Source organism: Martes martes (genome assembly GCF_963455335.1).
Source record: "Martes martes genome assembly, chromosome: 2".
In the NCBI taxonomy this organism is placed as follows: Eukaryota; Metazoa; Chordata; class Mammalia; order Carnivora; family Mustelidae; genus Martes; species Martes martes.
This window is the reverse complement of record NC_137889.1, coordinates 197,215,135-197,235,240: the sequence shown is the minus strand read 5'-3', so window position 1 is coordinate 197,235,240 and position 20,106 is coordinate 197,215,135.

Here is a 20,106-nt window from a genome sequence, read left to right as displayed (position 1 = left end):
TAGATTAAAATCCACTGATTTGGTGCACATTTTGAATGGATTTGGTACTCATGCATGAGTTTGTAACATCATACGTTGATCACTTGGAAAATGATTTCTAACATACTGACTTCCAAATATTGCTACCTTTCATTCTGCAATGTTAAAAAAAAGAAAACGTATTTGCTAATACCACCACTTATGTTACAAAAGTCAAAAACTGGGATGCTGTCACATTCATAGTGTCGGGTAAATTTTCCAAAATTCTAATTTTTGCTTGAAGGCTTGAATTTATTACTGATGACAAGGAAAGTGAGTTCTTTTCCTCGAGATGACAGGCTCACTTCATTCTTTTTGAGAAAATGTCTGCCAAATAAATATGAATAACTGAAGTCTGTCTCAAGTAAAAATGATATTCCGTGAAAAAAAGCTATTGGCTTAGCTCCCATTTACACAAGTGTTTGTCTTGAGATAACCACCATATATAGGTATGTAGCAGAAATGTTTTCCATTTTGTCACAAAGAATATTAAAATGTCAGATATTCAAGGTTGGATATTTAAAAATTAATACTTTTTACTGCTTCGTAATGGAAACTGGCTTTCTCTCCTGCCGCCCCCTCCTCCATTTTAAATTATGAGTGCATACCAGAAAAGAATATGGTTGGTACTGTGACCTTGATTCGTATTCAGGAACCAGCAGTTTTACTCACCATTATTTCTATATCAGTGCAAATGTCAACACAGTAAGGCAGGCAAATAACATCTTAGTATTATAAGAATAGTTTTGACCTCGTAGATGCTTTGGAAAAGTCAGGGATCCCCAGGGATATTGTGGACCACGCTTGAGTAACTACTGTTTTGCAATATATTGCCCAGATTCACAATTGGTAAGGACATAAAACTAAGATTTAAGTCTGACTCAAATGTTTTCTTTTACCATTTTAACAAATTTCTTAACATCACATAGTCCCACCTTCTTTAATCTCTCTTGACACTCCCTCTAGGGTTTCTCTACCCTTCAACTATAATAAAGCAGGTTTAAGAAGTGGGAAGAACTTTGTGTGGAAATTAATAATTAGTTGCTTAAAATTTTAAGTCCTAGGTTAGTCATTCAGAATTTATGAAAAAGGAGTTTGAGGACTCCTAAGTGAAGTTGAGTGAAAGGAGAGGCTAGAAATAAGTAGAAAATGGTTTTACTTGTACAGTAACATTAAATAGTAACACTTTGGATTTTGATAAAGACAGTTATTAAAAACTGAAATAGTTTTGTAAATTCTCTTGTCTTGTTATGATTCTACGGAATAATTAGGAAAGCAGTTCATAAATTTATTTGAATACTCATATTTTAGCAAATGAAACAAATATATGAAGTAGTTGTCAAATTTGAATATTTTTTTAAAGATTTATTTATTCGAGAGACAGAGAATGCAAGAACAGGGGGAGAGGCAGAGGGGAAGCAGACTCCCCGCTGAGCGGGGAGCCCAGTGTTGGGGCTCTGTCTCCTGACCAGAAAGAGCATGACCTGAGCCAAAACACAAGATCTGATGCTCAACTAAGTGAGCCACCCAGGCACCCCTTGAATATTTCTCATTTTAAAGGCTATTGGCTGCTTTTCTGTGTCCTTTGACAGGTGCCAACTGGTTTTCAGCCAGTCCAGAGAAGTTTTTTCTGTGGGACTAGTTCTGTTTTATATTGTCTATGAAATTGAGAAATAAGATTCAGATAATGTACATCTTGATTATCCAAAAGCTAAGCTGTTTGTTTCAAATTCCTTTGCTCGCTAGCAAAATTATATTATTCAAGATCTAATTTATACCTTTCTTTGTATTTATATGAGCATGTATATTTTGTATGCCCTACATTTTGCCACAGTTTAATTTAAATTGACATTGAAATCATGTGTTCCCATAGGAAATGAGGAATGCCAGTAACATCTCTACATATCCTGTCTTTTCTACTTCTTGGATGCTAATAACTCTTCTCCCTACTTCCAAATTCTAAAGGATTGTTGAGATGAGGAACAGTGTACAGCCAGTGATAAATGGCTTGTTGGTTTTCTCTGCTGTCTTAATTTTTGTTTAGTTTCTGACCTTTTATGATTTAGCCTCTTTGAATCTGGATGCCTGCTGCCCACTGTATTTGATTTTTTTTCCCTCCTACAGATTGTCTAGATTCTGATCCTCTACTTGATGTTTGGATATTGTGGTCAAACTGAGTCTTTGATTTCACACAGGTATTCTCATTTGTTGACTTTCTCATTCCTCTGAGCGAGTGTTTATCCTTAGTTCTAACCTTGAATTTGTCCTGTTGCCACTTCCCCAGTCCTTGTCACATGTTCTGCATTTTTAATTTATGCCCTGTCATCATAACAAAGACCAGTCAGTATGTATTTGTGTAACTGTTTAAGCAAGTTTGAGAAGTAGAGTTTCTAAATTCTTACATTTCATAAGGAAATATTGGTTAGGTTTTTCCAAAAACATACTGGTGTTTAAGTGTTCACACATGTTGAAAAGTTTTCCTTCTTAATATTTTGTCACATTTCTATAATATTTTGTTATCTTCTCAAAATATTTTTTCAGTTTCTCTTTCCTGTTGTTCTTAGTTTTCTCTGTGAAATAAGGTAAATGGAAACAACAGTGGATAGAAAGTTGGTCTCCCAAAGAACTGTATCCATTTAAAGAACCAAAATACTAAGATTAAGCCCCACATATGTCATTTAAAAATATCTTGGCAGGTGAATCATCACATTATACAAATGAATTATAAATCTTTTCTAAAGTGAGTGAGTGCTGAATTATGTTGACATTTGTTTTTAAATAATATTTAGTGGGGTTTTTCATTGTCTTGAGTTTATAGTGTTACCACCATACGATTTTCTGTGAGTAGTTTTATTCTTGGTGTCTTTAGTGACTTAGGATTGTATATTGAGCACTTAAATGCTCAATGCACAAAATTTTAATTTGAGGTGTTCTTGTATAGGGAAGGAGCCACCTATCTTTTAACATTTAGAAGTTCTTTGAACTCTTAACCTTGCTTAGGTGTATACTGTACATGGAATAAGGAAGAAGAAAAAGTCATTCATACTATTCAAATCAACCCAGGTGATCAATAGGTTATAGTTTTATGGTATATTATCTTTGTTATTTGAAATAAATATTTTTTTAATTCTTGATTTTCTTACTCTCTAAAGTTAAGTTGTACCATATAGATTCTCTGCAATCCCTTCTAAACAAGTCTATAACTAGCCCTCTTAAAGAATTGGCTTTAATAACATCCAAACAAAAAGTTTGAGGTGATGGTCCTATATATTTCAAAACCTTTATAACCTGTTTTACTGCTTTATTTCACATTAAAGAATAAAATCCAAACTCATTTTTGCACTTGATCTATTATATAACTTCTTTCTACCCACCCTTTATCTTTACCATATTTTTTTCTGAACTGCTTCCCTTTACATTGTATTCTAATATTCTGTTACTGCTCACATTGTCTACTGGCTACCCTCTTACTATCTATTCATTCTTCAACATTCTACTCTTCTCTTAGGCTTTCCTCTCCCTAGTCTCTCTTTCAAGTTCATTATGTCCCACCATTTAGTGTTCTTAAGAAGTTACATGAGACTGGGGCACCTGGGTGGCTCAGTGGGTTAAAGCCTCTGCCTTCGGCTCAGGTCGTGATCCCAGAGTCTTGGGATCGAGCCCCGCATTGGGCTCTCTGCTCAGCAGGGAGCCTGCTTCCTCCTCTCTCTCTGCCTACTTCTCTGCCTAGTTGTGATCTCTGTCTCTCAAATAAATAAATAAAATCTTGAAAAAAAAAGTTACATGAGACTGTACATTTAAAATATTGTATGGTCGGTATTATGTCCTTGGTTAAATGGACATTCTCTAGTATGGCTACCTTGGCTCTTGTTAAATTTTTAAAAAATTATTTATGCCTTTATGTAAAAGATATTTCATCCTCAAGAGAATTTGAAGTAGCTTTTAAGAGTAAATACTCCAAAAGTACAAATGGCAAATTAGTAAATTAAGACCAGAGATAAAATAGTGTATAGAAATGCATAACCAGTACGCGGTTTCTAACTTAGATCAAATTAGCTGGCAACCAGAGCTAAATTGGAAATTTGATGAGTTTTGAGGTTTGGATTATCCATAAATTCCACAGGCATACTAGATGATCTGGAAAACTGATACATTTTGTGCACTTTAGGTCTCAGAAAGAATTTCTTTTTGGGCCTTGTAATGGAGCTACTTTGTGTTATAGTAAATAATGTCTTCAGCATTACAAAAACAGACAAGCTTCATATTGTTTCTATAGAATGTAAGCCTAGGATTTATGATAAAATGCAATTGAATTAAAAAAAAAATGTACTGTGAGTATTCAGTTTCCTGATGGTCTGGTTTGTTCCAAGGATAAAATTTAGAGCAGAGGTTGCAGGCAGGTGGGTTCTTGGCCAAATCAGACTTTGAAATGTGTTTTGGATAGCTGATATAATGTTGGCCCATAAGATGACCTTTTATTTACATTTTCTTTAATTTCTTTCAGCAATGTAGTATTTTGTTTCTATTTTTCTTTTGGTTTGCATACCTGATTGAGATGTTCTCTCTTCTATTACTAATTTGCTAAGAATTTTTATCATTGTATCATCAGGTACTTTTATCAGTATCTTTTGAGATGATCTTCTTATTTTCCTTCTTTTACTATATGAATTAGATAAATTAACTTACAGATTTTAAGCCAGCTTAGTATTCTTGGGATAAACTTCATTGTGATCTTCATATATGACCCTTTTTTGGATATGGCTGAGTTTGATTTACTTGTGTGTTATTAAGGATTATCGTTCTTCACAAAGTATAGTGTTCTTTAGTTTCCTTTTTCAAATAAAACCTTTGACTCTTTTTTGTATCAGAAAGATGTTAGCCTCATAAAGTGACTGGGAGTGTTATCTTCCTGTTCTGTTTTCTAAAAGCTTGTGTATAACTGAATTTTTGATTGAATTGTCCAGTGAAGTAATCTGCAATTAGTGTTTTGTTTGTAGGAACATTGTTAATTAAAAATTCAGTTTCTTTGATACATACATATAAAACTATTTAGCTTTTTTTCTCTGTCAGTTTTGGTAATTTGTAAATCTTTTAAGGAACCTATTTCAGTCTAAGTTGTTGAATTAATTAAGAGTTATTTGTAATTGTCTTGTACTCTTTAAAATGATGGTAGCAGCTATAATAATGTCCCTTCTTTCAATTCTGCTTCTGGTAATTTACATTTTCTCTTTTCTTGCATAGTTTAATATGAAATTTGTCTCTCTTATTTTTGGTAAACTAGGTTTTTCATTTCATGTCATCAGTTTTTCTGTTCATTTTCTATTTCATTAATTTCTGCTCTTAGATTTCCTCCTTTGTACTTTCTTTGTATTTAATTTGTTCTTCTTACTCTAGTCACTTTAAGTGGAAGCCTAGGTTAGTCTTTTTAATATTCATTCTTTTCTACTCTGAGTATTAAAAGCTATGTCTTTTATGCACTGCTTTAGTTATATACATGCTACAAATTTCGAAGTGTTATATTTTCATTATCATTTAGTTCTAAATGTATAATTTCCCTTGTGATTTCCTCTTTGACTTAGTCTGCCTTTCTTACCTGGGGTTTCATGGGCAAATTAAGCTCTAATTCTTAAGACATCTCTCTTTCCTGTTCATGTAGAATAATATTGATTATATGTCATTCTTGGGAGAATTGAGAAAATAATTACTCAAATCATTTTTGGTCATTTGTGATTCAGACGAGGAACTCTTCTTGAGAAAGGTTCTGTGAGTTATTAAAAATGGCATATTTCATTTGTAATATTTTGGGATGCTACAGGTTTCCAATTTAATTATATGTGGTCAGAGAATATACTGTGCTTTCAGTTTTTAAAAATGTATTGAAACTTGTTTCATTGTCCAAAATATGGTCCATTTGATGAATGTTCCATGTACACTTAAAAAGAGCGTATTTTCTGCAGTTGTTAGGTGAGTATTCCATAAATGTCAGTTAGATTATGTTAATAATGTTCAAGTCTCTCATATCCCTGCTGATACTCTATTTGTTCTATCAATTACTGAGAAATGAGTTTTGAAATCTTCATCTATAATTGTTGAGTAGCTCATTTTTTGTTTTTGATCCATTAGTTTTTGCTTCATGTATTTTGGAGTTGTGTTATGAGGTATATAAACATTTAGATTTATTATATCTTCTTGCTAAATTGATCCTTTTATGTAATTAAATGTCCCTCTTTATCTTTGTTAGTATTCCTGGTTTTGTCTGGACTCTCTTTTGTCTGATATTAATAATACCTTTACCAGCTTTGAAACAACTAAGTTTTCATAGTCTATCTTTCTGCATGCTTTTAACCTCTTTGTCTTTATATTTGAAGTATGTTTCTTGTAGACAGTATATAGTTAGCTCTTGCCTTTTTATCCAGACTGTCAATCTTTGCCTTTTAATTGGTGTATTTAGTCATTTTTAGTATTTGTCATTTTTACTTAATGGTAGTTATCAATATTTTATGCTTGAAATTACCATCTTGCTAATTGTTTTGCTTATCCTACTTGTGTTGCTCCCTTTTTCCTTTGTTCATATCTTTTTTGATTATTTTTAGTATTTCATTTTATCACCTGTATTGCCTAGTTACCTCTTTTTATTATTTTTTAGAATGATTGTTTTGGCTTTGTAATATACGTGTTTTAACTATAGCTACCTTCACATAATAATTTACTACTTCTACTCCTTTTATGTCTCTTTTGGGATTATTGCCATGTATTTTATTTCTATATACATTGTGAATCTCAGGAATAGATTATTATTACTTAAACGTAATTTTTTTAATAAGGAAAAGAAAGATACCTATTTTTATATCATTTCTGATGTTCTTCATTGCTTTTCATGAATCCAGTTTCATCAAGTATCTACTTGAATAATTTCTATTCACATGGATGATTTCCCTTAATTTTTTTTTTTTTTATAACGCAGGTCTGCTGGCAAGAGCTTCTCAGATTTTGTCTGCAAATGTCTCTTTCCCCTTACGTTTGAAGTATATTTTCATTGCATATAGTATTCCTGATTGAAAGATTTTTTTTTCTTCGTTCAGCACTTTAAAAGTGTCTGTCTTTTGTCTTCTGGCTTCCATTATTTCTTTTCTTTTTTTAAATTTAATTTTTTTAAAACTTTTTAAAGATTTTATTTATTTGAGAGCATGAATGAAAGAAAGCACTAGCGGTGGGGGGTGGAGTTGGGGAGAGGCAGACTCCCCACTGAGTATAGAGGCCCATGAGAGACTGGATCCCAGGACCCTGAGATCATGATCTGAGCCACCCAGGAGCCCCTGGCTTCCATTATTTCTGCTGAGAAGTCAGCAGTTATCTTTCTTCCTTTTTTTTTTTAAGACTTATAGGAGAGAGTAAGAGAGAGCCTGAGCAGGGGGAGGGGCAGAGGGAGAAGCAGACTCCCTATTGAACAGGGAGCCTGGCACAGGTCTCCATCCCAGGACCCTGGGACGGAAGGCAGATGCTTAACTGACTGAGCCACCTAGGTGTTGTTTCTTTCTTCCTTTTTACATAATGTTTTTCTCCCTGTCTGGCTGTTCTAAATTTTTTTCTTTATTATTGATTTTCATAATTTTATTGTGACATGGCTTGGTGCAGTTTTCTTTACGTTTGTCCTGCTTGAAGTTTGTTTGCTTATTAGATTTGTGAGTTAATATTTTTGTGTCTAAATTTTGAGAATTTCTAGGCATTATGACTTCAAATATCTTTTTACCCTTCTTTTTTCCTGGGATTCCAATTACACACTATATGGTATTCTAAATGTAATGTTGCCTCTGAACTTTTTTTCAGCCTTTTTTTCTCTTCATGCTTGAGTTTGAATAATTTCTGTTGCTCTATATCAGGTTCACTGTTCCTTTTTTCTGCATTGTCATCCATTGAAATTTAATAATAAACACTGTTTTTCAGCTATGGAAATTCTATTTGATCATTTATTTTTATAGATTTCATTTCTCTTTTCATGTTCACATTTTTCTTGGAATTGTTGAGCACACATAAAAGAGTTTAGAAGTCCTTGTCTGCTAATTCCATGCCTGTCATTTAAAGGTCTATTTCTGTTTACCTCTTTATTTCCTGGTTGTGGGACACAATTTTTTGCTTCTTCGCGGTCTGAGTAATTTTTATTTGATGGTTGACATTTTGACACTACATTGTTGAATGTCTGAATGTTACTGCCCTTTAAAGAATATGGAATTTATTTTGGACTAGCAGTTAGGTTACTTGTGAATCAACTTTATTCTTTTTATTCCCCTCTTCTTTTTTAACTTTCTTTTTAACTTTATCTATTTTTATTAATTTTTTTTCTTTTAATTCTAGTATAGTGTACTCTTTAAATCCCATCACCTATTTTATCCATTGTCACACCCACTTTCCCTCTGGTGGTAACCATCAGTTTGTTCTCTATAGTTTTAAGAGTCTGTTTCTTGGTTTATCTCTTTCTTTTTTCTTTGTTTGTTTGTTTCTTAAATTCCACATATGAGTGAAATCATGTGGTATTTGTCTTTCTTTCAATTTAATTCTTTTGAGCTTTCGAAGCATTGTTAAGGCATCTTTCTAGTAGCCTGTACTATAAAGTTAGTGTAGTTCTACTGTTATGTGTGGCCTTTCTGGTTTCTCTGCCAAATATTGCAGGTTTTCAGTAGAAATCCCTGTCTGGCTGGTTGGATATGGATATATCACAACCCTGTGGGAATGCCTGCAGTTCCCTTGAGGTTATTTTCTCAATTCTTCTCTCCAGTTTTCTCACACATACTGGATTTCTTAGCTTTTCCAGTCTCTGATCTTTGTCTCCTGAGCTAAGTAGCACTTCATCAGTTCTATGCTTTGTCTTCCTCAAATAGTGCTGGGTATTGGTAAAAAGATGGGAAAGTAGTAGAGTTCACTTCTTGGTTTTTTGCTTTTTGTTTTTCTGATCATTCCTTTGTTATGCCTGTTGTTCATTATTTGAAAAGATATGGGAAGCCTCACTAGGTGCCAGTTATCTTCTTAGGACTGTAAACTGTATAGTCACTGTATTTAAACTGCTGGGTTGTGGAGAGAATTATATTAAATAGACTGAATAAGCTGTGGTAAATTTGCAGTAAAATATCTTTCATGACTAACAGAGTGCCACATCCTATAGTCTTTCTAGCCCTCATCTATTTAGTTGTAAAGTCATTTAGTCAAATGTAAGCAATGTGTACTCAGTGGATGCAGTGTCACTGCAGTTCCATTGCAGATGCTCCTGCCACAGATGACTGCCAGTGTACCATGTTTGTATAGCACATCTAAGATGCTTATGTTTCATATTTCATAGTACATTTTAAGAAGGCCTACACCTATTTAGTTAAAAATTCCGAAAGTTGCTCTCAACTGTGTTGAGAAAAGTGAATACATTTTGAGGTAATTTAAAATAATCTGTTTCAGGTTATAACTAATGGTAAACATTCTATTGTCAGTTCTTTGGTAATGGGATGGAAATCTTCATTAATTACAATAAAATCTCATAGGAAACTTAGGATTTGTAGAATGGTTCAAAGAAAGTTGAATGATGTTACATTCTGGTATATTTCCTTTCAGCACATTCTTTGTGTCAGATATGGGTATACACACATTTTTAACAAATTAGGATCATTTTTTTTCCCCCAAAGAGAGATCATAAGTAGGCAGAGAGGGAGGGGGAAGCAGGCTCTCTGCTCAGCAGGGACGCTGAGGCAGATATGGGGCTCCATCCCAGGACCTGAGCAGAAGGCAGCTGCTTAATCCACTGAGCCACCCAGGCGCCCCTAGGATCATATTTTTAAAAAAATACTGTATGTCTTGATTTTTCCCCTCACACATTATTTATATTTCCCTCTCTTTTAAATATATACTGAAAGTATCAATCTAAAAAATATTTCAAATTTATTTTTGTGTTTTTCTTTTTCTATTATAAATAATACTACAGTGAGTATTCTGTTTTCTTCTGGATTTCAGAAAACTCTGATAGATTTCTAGATCAAGGGATATTGATTTTTGAAACCTCTGTTAATTACTTTAGTACATACTCATTGTAAAGATTTTGAAGCATAAAAGAAATATAAATATTTTAATATTTGTACTCTAGTCTGTGTTTACATCTGAATTATTTTTACTAGGCTTGAAAATTTTTTTCTTTTTAAGTATATATATGTCTTGAGCTTTTTCCTATGTTATTAATTTTTTTTGAAAATAATCCTTTTGGTGATTACCTAATATTCTAGTTTGAGAATATAACTTACTGTGTGTTTATGTTGATGGACATCTAGGTTATCTCCAGTTTTTTGATTGGGGAAAAAGTTTTTTAAGATACCCTTTGGCCATTTTGCTAATGGAAGTGTGACTTAATTTTTTTAGGTAATTTTTATGTATTGATGTGAATCTTCATCAAATGTGAGAAAAAATTTTTTTTCCTGAATTTGTTAATTTATATTTTCTGTTAAAAGTATTTTTTGAAAAACTTTGATATATTTTACATACTTTCCCTTGTGATAAATTTCTCTTAGAAAAATCTTTTTCCTCTTGGAGATTAGATTATTCATCTATATATTTTTTTATCAACTCTTGTCTAGAATTTATTTTGAACTATAATACATGATCTGATAAGAATCTTAACTTTTTTCCCCTCAGGCTAGTTACGCAGATGATTAGTGAGATCATACCTTTTTAAAAAAAATTTTTTTTTTAAGATTTTATTTATTTATTTGACAGAGAGGGAGAAATCACAAGTAGGCAGAGAGTCAGGCAGAGGGGGAGGGGAAAGCAGGCTCCCTGCTGAGCAGAGAGCCCAATGCAGGGCTAGATCCCAGGACCCTGAGATCATGACCTGAGCCAAAGGCAGAGGCTTAACCCACTGAGCCATCCAGGCACCCCGAGATCATACCTTTTGTATTCCAGGATATCTATTCTTTACAGAATGATATCTATTTTTTTCTTTAACTAATACTGACAAAATTTTGTGACTAATCCTTGAGTAAAAACAGAGCTTGACATGCAACAAACCTGTAGTTCAACCTGAACATTAGTCCCCAAAAGGTATACATTTGGCCTTATAGTTGTGCTCCTAATACAGTTATCCCTTGATGGAAAGGAAAGAATGATCATGGTGGTTGAGATGGGGACATCTGAAATGTAGAGACTGACGCCTGATTGTAAGAGTACAGGAATCTCTTTTCCTTATCCGTGCTTAGCATAGTGCTGAGTGCAGGTATTTTGAAGTGTTTAATACCTGAGAGAAAGCATGAGAAAGAAAGGTTCTGATGGCTTCTTTGTGACTTAGAAAATGTTTGGCTATTTTTTAATATAAACAAAGCTAATCCCAGGCAGAATGCTCAAATGCCTTTCAATTAAGAAAAGTTATTTTTATCTTCATATAATAAAACTTTCATGATGTCGCTATTAATTCTTATCTTTTAAGCAGGAGTTTAAACTTGCTCTAGCATTAGTGTCACCTCAGGTGCTTAAAAAGTATTTATGCCCAAGCCAAACCCCAGAATGATTAAGTTACAATATCTGAGGATATGACACAGACATTAATACTTTTGTATGTTTGTTTTTTGGTTTATTCTAGTGTACAGCTGAAGTTGAGAACCACTGCTTTAAGATTATGGATAAAGGGAATTTAAGGCAGTGTGTTCCTAAACTCTCCAAGTGTTTTAGTCAATTTGGGCTGCTAAAACAAAGGAGCAAAGACTGGGAGCCTTATTAAACGACAGAAATTTCAACCTCATAATTCTGGAGGCTGGACTTCGGAGATCTCAGGGTTGCAGCATGGTGTTGGGATCTGGTGAAGACCTTCCAGGTTGCAGACTGCTGACTTCTTTGTACCCTCATGTGGTAGAGAACAGAGAGGAAGCAAGCAGTCTCATGACTGTTACAAGGGCGCAGATCTCATTTATGAGGGCTCTACCCTCATGACATCTAATTTTAATTACTTCCCAAAGACTCCACCTCCTAATGCCATTATTGGGGGATAGGATTTTAATGTATGAAATTTTAAGGAAACACAGTTTAGCCCATAACACCAAGGAAGTAAAATTGCTTCTTTGTTAAATGCTTGATGAAAATAGACCTTTGAATTGGCTGGTGCTTTCTAAAAATTCTCAGATGGGGAGATTCCATAGTCTGTCATGGTAGACTTTTTTAGTATTTAGATAATCTGGAGAAGAGTGTTCCTTCTCTATTTTATTTTATAATCCACATTGTTTTATTACATAGTCGATGCAAATAGAGACAAAAGCTCTTCAGTGTTTCTTTTTTTTGGATTTTCAGATTTATGATGGATTGAAAATATATGTAAATTTCAGTTAGCATGAGGATATTTTTGGTGTTTAATGTTTTTGTAGCTTCAAAAAGGATATATACTAAACCAATATAAATTTTCATTGCAATAGTACTCCTCTAAATGTAAGAGATACACTTCATAGATACAGTCTGCTATCAGAAAATGTTTTAAGGAGATGAAAAATATAGGAGGCATAGTAATGTATTTCCAAGCCCTCCAAATAAAGGGCTTGTCAAAGTTAAATATCTTCAGTGATATAATAGTCATTCAGGAAATATTTGTTGACTGCCTCTTAGGTGTTATGCACTATTGTTCTTGGCTTAGACTACAGCAGTGAAAAAGATGAAGTTCCTACATTCATAGAATTTCCATTGTTATTAGAAAGACTAACAGTGTACAATTTGACTAGAAAATAATACAGTTTTTAGTCATTACAATTTACAGTCATTAATACTATTAAAAAATGAAGCTATAATTGGGTAGACTGTGACAGAGAGGAGGAGATACTGTTCATAGGGTCAGAAAGTACCACAAATTTAGGTAGAAACCTGAATGTTGAGAAGAAGCTGGCCATTTGAAAATCTTGGTGAGTTCCAGACAGAGGGAATTGTAATTGTGAATTCCTGGGCTATGGCCTAGTTAATATTTTGAAGGATGTTAGAAGAAGCAGAGTTAGTGAGGGTATTTTGTGTAAGATAATGGGAAATTATGACATTTGTTTTCTTCAGTTAACCAGAAGACTTCTTGTCAGGAGGTGCCTGGGAAGGCTCTCCAGACTTTTTCTTTGTCCTTCTGGGTGGGTTGGTTGGTTGGTTTGTTTCTTTCTTTCTTTCAAGACTTTATTTATTTATTTATTTTTAGAGAGTGGGGGGGCCTGGGGGGGGAGGGGAGAGGAAGAGGGAGAGAATCTCCAGCAGACTCGCACTGAGCCCAATGCAGGGCTTGGTATCATGACCCCAACATCATGACCTGAGCCAAAATCAAGAATTGGATACTTAACTGACTAAACCACTGGGTGCCCCTGTCTTTCAGGGTTTCTTTTCATGTTTTCTGCTTTTATTTTCCTGTCTCCTTTTATACCTCCCCCATGCCCCGCTTTCTACCCCCATACAACCAGACTACTTATTTATTTAGCAGCCAATGGAGAAGGGCCTGGGGCAAGCATGGGGATGCCTTCTTTAATAATCTTGAGGCATAATTTGAGGCAAATGGAGCCAAGACTAGAAGGAGGTATGTTGGGAAGAGACTGGGAATTTTTAGAATGTGTACAGCCCACTTTCTCTTGAATTTGCTCTTGGGGAATAGGAATTACATGTTAAGTTTTTTTTTTTTGTTTTTTTTTTTTTTGTTTTTTTTTAAAGATTTTATTTATTTATTTGACAGACAGAGATCACAAGTAGGTAGAGAGGCAGGCAGAGAGAGAGGAAGGGAAGCAGGCTCCCTGCCGAGCAGAGAACCCAATGCGGGGCTCAGATCCCAGGACCCCGGGATCATGACCTGAGTGGAAGGCAGAGGCTTTAACCCACTGAGCCACCCAGGTGCCCCACATGTTAAGTTTTTTGATAATGAACTATTCAAATTCTTGTGTATTTTCTTATGTGTTGAAAGTTTTAGGTCATCTTCCTGAACCAGGATGTTTAATCTTCATAGTTCCTAAAATTTACAGCATATTTTTATCATGATTCATCTAATTTATTATGGAGAACATGTGTTAGTATTATTTTGGAAGTCTTTGATCTTGTTGGGGGATGTATAGTGGGGGCCAGATGTCCAACAAAAGGAATTATATAATTTTGGTTTAATCTTAGTGAAGTTACAGTATACTAAAGTAAATTACCTTTTTTTATTCTATTAGACTTAATACTAAAGAATTATTCTTGAGGTTGTAATACTGAATTATGTGACAGCATTTCAGTTCTCTTTTTCTTTTACAAAAATATGGATTTGGGGTGAAATTATGCATATGTATGTATTTTAAAGCTACTTCGTCAGTATACCATGTAGACAACTTAGCCACATTTCATAGGAATTCTTGAGTTTTTGAAAGTTAAGTGGGGCTATCCATCAATAATCTAAGTCTTTATTAAATGAAACACATTACTGATGGCTATTCAATTAATTTGTTTGATGTACATTAGCAGTGTACCAAATGTGATTTTTCATTTGCTGTGAGAAACTAAAGTAAATGATGTGTTTGGGTAATTTAAGGGTTTTAGTATATAGACATATATTTTTACTGCTAATTAAATGATAATTCATATTATTTTGTTATCATGACTAGGTAATAGATTAAAATTGGTGATATTTTAGTAAAACTATTCTCTGTTGAATGTTTCTATAAAACAAATGCCTATATACAATTAGTAGGTATATGGAATACCCATATGTTTCAGTTCATTTGGGATACTACTAGTTTATACTTTTTTCCCTAATGTTTCAAAATGTTTTGTTTTAGTTTATATATATGGGTACTCTAAAGTTAGGGAAGTGATGGCAGTATAACTCTGAATTTACATTGGTTCATACAGGTTTTTCCCAATAGTTCGGGGTTTTGTATCATTAGGTAACAGGTGCTGAATGCCAAGTATGCAATCACAGTTGGATACATCAAGTCAAACAGTAAATAATATGTTTAATGAGATACTCATTCACCTGAATTTCTTTGCCTTGGCTTAGTTAGGCTGATAGTTCTCTCTTGAAAATACTTGTTACAGGGTTCTCTTCTTTTAAAAGTTATGACATTTTTACTGTAGTAATTTCTTTAAAAAAAAAAAAAAAAGATTTTATTTATTTATTTGACAGAGACAGCGAGAGAGGGAACACAAGCAGGGGGAGTGGAGAGAGAGAAGCAGGCTTCCTGCCGGTCCGGGATCCCAGCGCAGGGCTGGATCTCAGGACCCTGGGATCATGCCCTGAGCTGCAGGCAGTCGTTTAACCAACTGAGCCACCCGGGCACCCCTACTGTAGTAATTTCTTATTCGTGGAAAGTTAATATGTCTTTTTAGTAAGCTAGTATTTTTATTCTAGTAGTTATTTTTCTTAATGTTTTGATGACTGTTGCATAAGTTTTGAAATGTCCCCAGTTCTATTTTTCCCTGAGCCATGTTATTTTAACGTGCCATTTGCAGGATGTGAGGTTTGTCAGGAAGCATTTGTTGCATTATAACACAATTGTCTCTATTGCTATAAACATTACATAATGTAAACCATATTCGCTATATGACTATCGGAATATAAGCCTTGAGTGGTGTTTGCATAGTATCTGCTTTTCCATCTTCTGCCATAAGAAATCTTGCTATAGATGGGATGTATTAGCAGCACAAGATCTAGCAAGTGTTTCAGAGCTGTTTAATTTAGACTAATTAGTGGGGAGTTGGGGGCTCAAAGGGTACCTACTCATAATACATCCTGAGTTCCCTAAGCAGCAAACAGAACATTTGAATCAGAGAATGTTTTTAGGTTTCCTTCTGAAAATTGAATATTAATTTCTTTCAAACATTTTATGTACAGGAAATAAAATGTGCTTTTTATGTTAATTTTTACCAGCATTTATATATGACCTATGATGTATAAAGTGCTGTGGTGAAAACAGAGATGACATAGACATAGACCCAGGCATAAACCCTATCAAGCAGGAGTTACTGATCTTAACATTGAGACTCATGTCTAAATTAATTAATTAAACAATATCCATTCAATTCCTCATGAAGATTCTTTTAATAATGTGAATGGTATTCTTTAATCTTTGTCATTTAAGATATTTAAATTTCATATTTGCTTAAATTAGCTGCAAAATAATCCTACCCCTAGGATGAAAACAGGTCTTTTGTGGAAACACTGTGACTCAAACCACGTGCCTACTGCTTCTTGTCTGTGTTCAGACAACAGAATCAGTGAATTAAAAAGATTTCAGTGGGGAAACCAAGACAGGGCAAGTTATGATGAATTCCCTTAGGCATGTATTTTCATGATTGTGATTTTATTTATGCTTGTAAAATTATCCCAAAATAAGAGTTACTTAATGATAGCTTGCAAGGAACAGTATGATTTCCAGAGGCCATTTGAATAATGTTGTGAGTGTTTTATCTGGCTGTGCCAAAAACCCCCCACAAACTTAGTTATGGAAGACTCTTAGTATATTTCAGTCCTTAGAAATGGTTCTTGAGGTCAGGTGCTAGATAAGCAGGGAATCTAGTAAAATAGCTATTTAAATATAAACATTAGGATATAGAGGAACTACTTCAATATCTACTATTTTATAAAGTAATTTTGAGAAATACTGCTTCTTGTCCATTCTAACATTTTATAAAATACTTTTATTCTGATTCTTCATATATACCTTTGACATTAATGTCTTTAACACTAAATCAGTGTTTTGGGTCATTAACACAGTTTTTCAAAGCACATCTTCCCTTCAATTTAAGATGTGTAATATAACATACTGTCACAGCTATATTTGATGATCGTATCTCAAGCCACAGACACCTGTACCTTTAGGACACTTGGGGTTTTCAATTTTCTTCTGTGTAGTTGTCTGTTTTTGACCTCCATAGCGAAATCATTTACTGATAGTTTTTTTAAAAGTGGCCTTTAGGGACTCCTGGGTGATTTCGTTGTTTAAGTGTCCAGCTCATGATTGTGGCTCAGGTCATGATCTCAGGGTTGTGAGATCAAGCCCCATGTCAGGAGGAGTCTGTTTAAGATTCTCTCTCTCTCTCTCTCTCCCCCCTTCTCTCCTTGCCCCACCCCCCCAAAAAAGTGGCCTTTAAAAGATTTCTTTATAATGACATCTGATGTTTAGATTGAAAACCAGGAATACATTTTTAATCTTGTTACTTCTCTTTGCTTGAAAAAGGTTGGCATGTGAGTTTTATATATTTTCCTTAGGCTCATAAAATTAGCAGGTAAAGTATTTGTTATAATAGACAGCAATTATCTGTTTTGGTAATTACTGAAATTTGTGAAGTATTGTACTTATATACTCACTACGAGTGAGCAGGTCTACAAGTATTCTAATGTTACTCGTGCTTACTACTATTTGGTGTATCAAGAATATTCTTTTTTGTTGGATTTTACCCAACCTTGAAGTTACTCATTTAGCAAATATTTTGAGTACGTATCTTGTTCTTGGAGTTTGGGTTACATAAGTGACTGAAACGATAATCTTTGCCATCTTGAGACTTTGTGAAGACTTTGGCACTGATTTAAGTGAAATGGGAGCCATGGACAGTTTTAAACAAAAGAATGATAAGATCATATATATATATATATATATATATATATATATATATATTTTTTTTTTTTTTAAGATTTTATTTGACAGACGGAGATCACAAGTAGGCAGAGAAGCAGGCAGAGAGAGAGGAGGAAGCAGGCTCCCCGCTGAGCAGAGAGCCCGATGTGGGGCATGGTCCCAGGACCCTGGGATCATGACCTGAGCCGAAAGCAGAGGCTTTAACCCACTGAGCCACCCAGGCGCCCCAGATCTTATTTATATTTTAAAGAGTGTTGGAATACTTGGAAATCTGACTGTTCTTATTTGAGCTTGATTAAGATTTAGATGTTTTCTCTCTGTATATAAATTATGTATATATGAAATTTAAGATAGGGCTCAATTGTTTATTTGGGTAATGATAGTCTATTAGAAATTTCCTGCTTTGCTGCCCTCTGTAGAGTATTATCTTTGATCAGTGGAAGCAATGAGAAGATCAGGACAGTGAAGGCAAGACTCTATACTTTCCTCTGAGAACAAACCCCTGGAAGAAGAAGAGCTCTATTTTCCTGGAGATGAGGAAAAGAAAAAGAAGGATAATGTTTTAAGATGGGCTTAATAGTGGTATCGATAGCACGTCCGGAAAGAAATATCAGCAGTTTAGATAATACAGAACTGAAGCTGAGCAGAGAAGTCTGTTTTGTAGAGAAAAATATTTCAAAATTATCAGTAGAACAAGTCATAGTTAAAACTTGTGTTTATGGATGATGTTACCCTGGTGTATAGGTTAAATAAAAAGCTAAAGGTGGGATGGAGGAACATTACCAGTATTTGAATGACTTGGCCAAGGAAGAGAATCTCCAGAAGGGCCTGATCAGAAAATACTTGTAAAAACACAAAAACCAAAGAAAGAAAGAAAAAAGTAAATACTTGAGATGATGGGCACATTTAATTGTGAGCCATACAGGAAAAAATGATCCATAGGAGAACATATAGACTGAATGAAAGAGGGAAGGTTTAGGTCCCTAGAATGCAGTTAAGAACATATTTAATAGAGAATAATAACAAAATTACAGAATTAGGCTAGATGTTAATAAAATGTAGAACTTCAAAGTTATAAAAAGATATAAGTGTTCAAGATATAACTATGAGGATAGGTTCATATTTTGAGGAGGTTATCTTTAAGATACTTTCCTCCAAAATTTTAGGATTTTTAGAAGGGAGCATTTATGTTTTTTCTCTTTCTTTGTTGAATTTAAAAGAAATATTGATGCCAGTTGTCTTTTTTTAAATTGACTTTTTAACTTCCTTCTTAAATTTAATGTCTATTGAACAGTAAAATCTGCAAACCAACAATTGTTTTTTTCCTGATTTTTTAATGGTAATATGTACATAACAAAATATACCATTTTTACTGTTTGGTTTTGGTACGGTATGCCTTTTTGCCAATTATCTTTATATTAACTTTATTTAAAATTTCTATGAACTTTAAAAATATTTTTATTTTGGTTAAAAATGTTCTTTGAGGGGTGCCTGGGTGACTCAGCTCAACTCTTGATCTCAGCTCAGGTCTTGATCTCAGGGTCATGAGTTCAAGCCCCATGTTGGGCTCAAAAAAAAAAAAAAAGTTCTTTGACCATAAGGGAATTAAACTAACGTAAAAAATAGATCTCTGGAAAGTCCCCAAATATTTGGAAATTAAATAGCACATTTTAAGAGTAATACATGGTTCAAAGGAGAAGCCACATGAGGAATTAAAAAATATTTTGAACTGAATGAAGTATATCTGAATTTGTGGTATGAAGCAAAAGCAGTGCTTAGAGGGAAATTTATGACATTAAATGCTTGTTTTTTTTTAAAAAGTTTTCAAATCAGTTTAAAGTTCTGCATTAAGGAACTGCAAAAAGAACTTATTAGATCAGAGCAGGCAGAATAAAGATATTAATAAAGATAAAAATAGATATCAATGAAATTGAAAGTAAAAATAATGAAAATAAAACTGAAAGTTGGTTCTTTGAAAGAATCATTAAAACTGATAAAGCGCTTTTTAAAAAAAAAATTTTTTTTTTGTTTTTTCAGTGTTCCAAGATTCATTGTTTATATACCACACCCAGTGCTCCACACAATACATGCCCTCCTTAATAACCACCATCAGGCTTACCTTTCCCTGAACCTTTCTCCCCTATAAAACCCTCAGTTTGTTTCTCATAGTCCATAGTCTCTGATGGCAAGCTTTACTCAAACTGAGGGGAAGGAGAGAGAGAGACAGACACAGGGAGGTTACTCTTACCAGCAGTTAAAAAAGGGATGTTACCACAAATCCCACCCTTATACATTGAAAGATTATTAAGGGACTATTATGTCTAACTTTGCCAACAAAATTAACTGAGATGAAATAGGCAAATTCTGTGAAAAACACAGAATACAAATTTTGCTCAATAATTAACCTGAATAATAATATATCTAAGAGAAATATTTCTAATTAAAAACCCTTTATCAAAGAAAACTCCATGTCCAAATGGCTTCATCATGAATTACATGAAACATTAAAGGAAGAAAT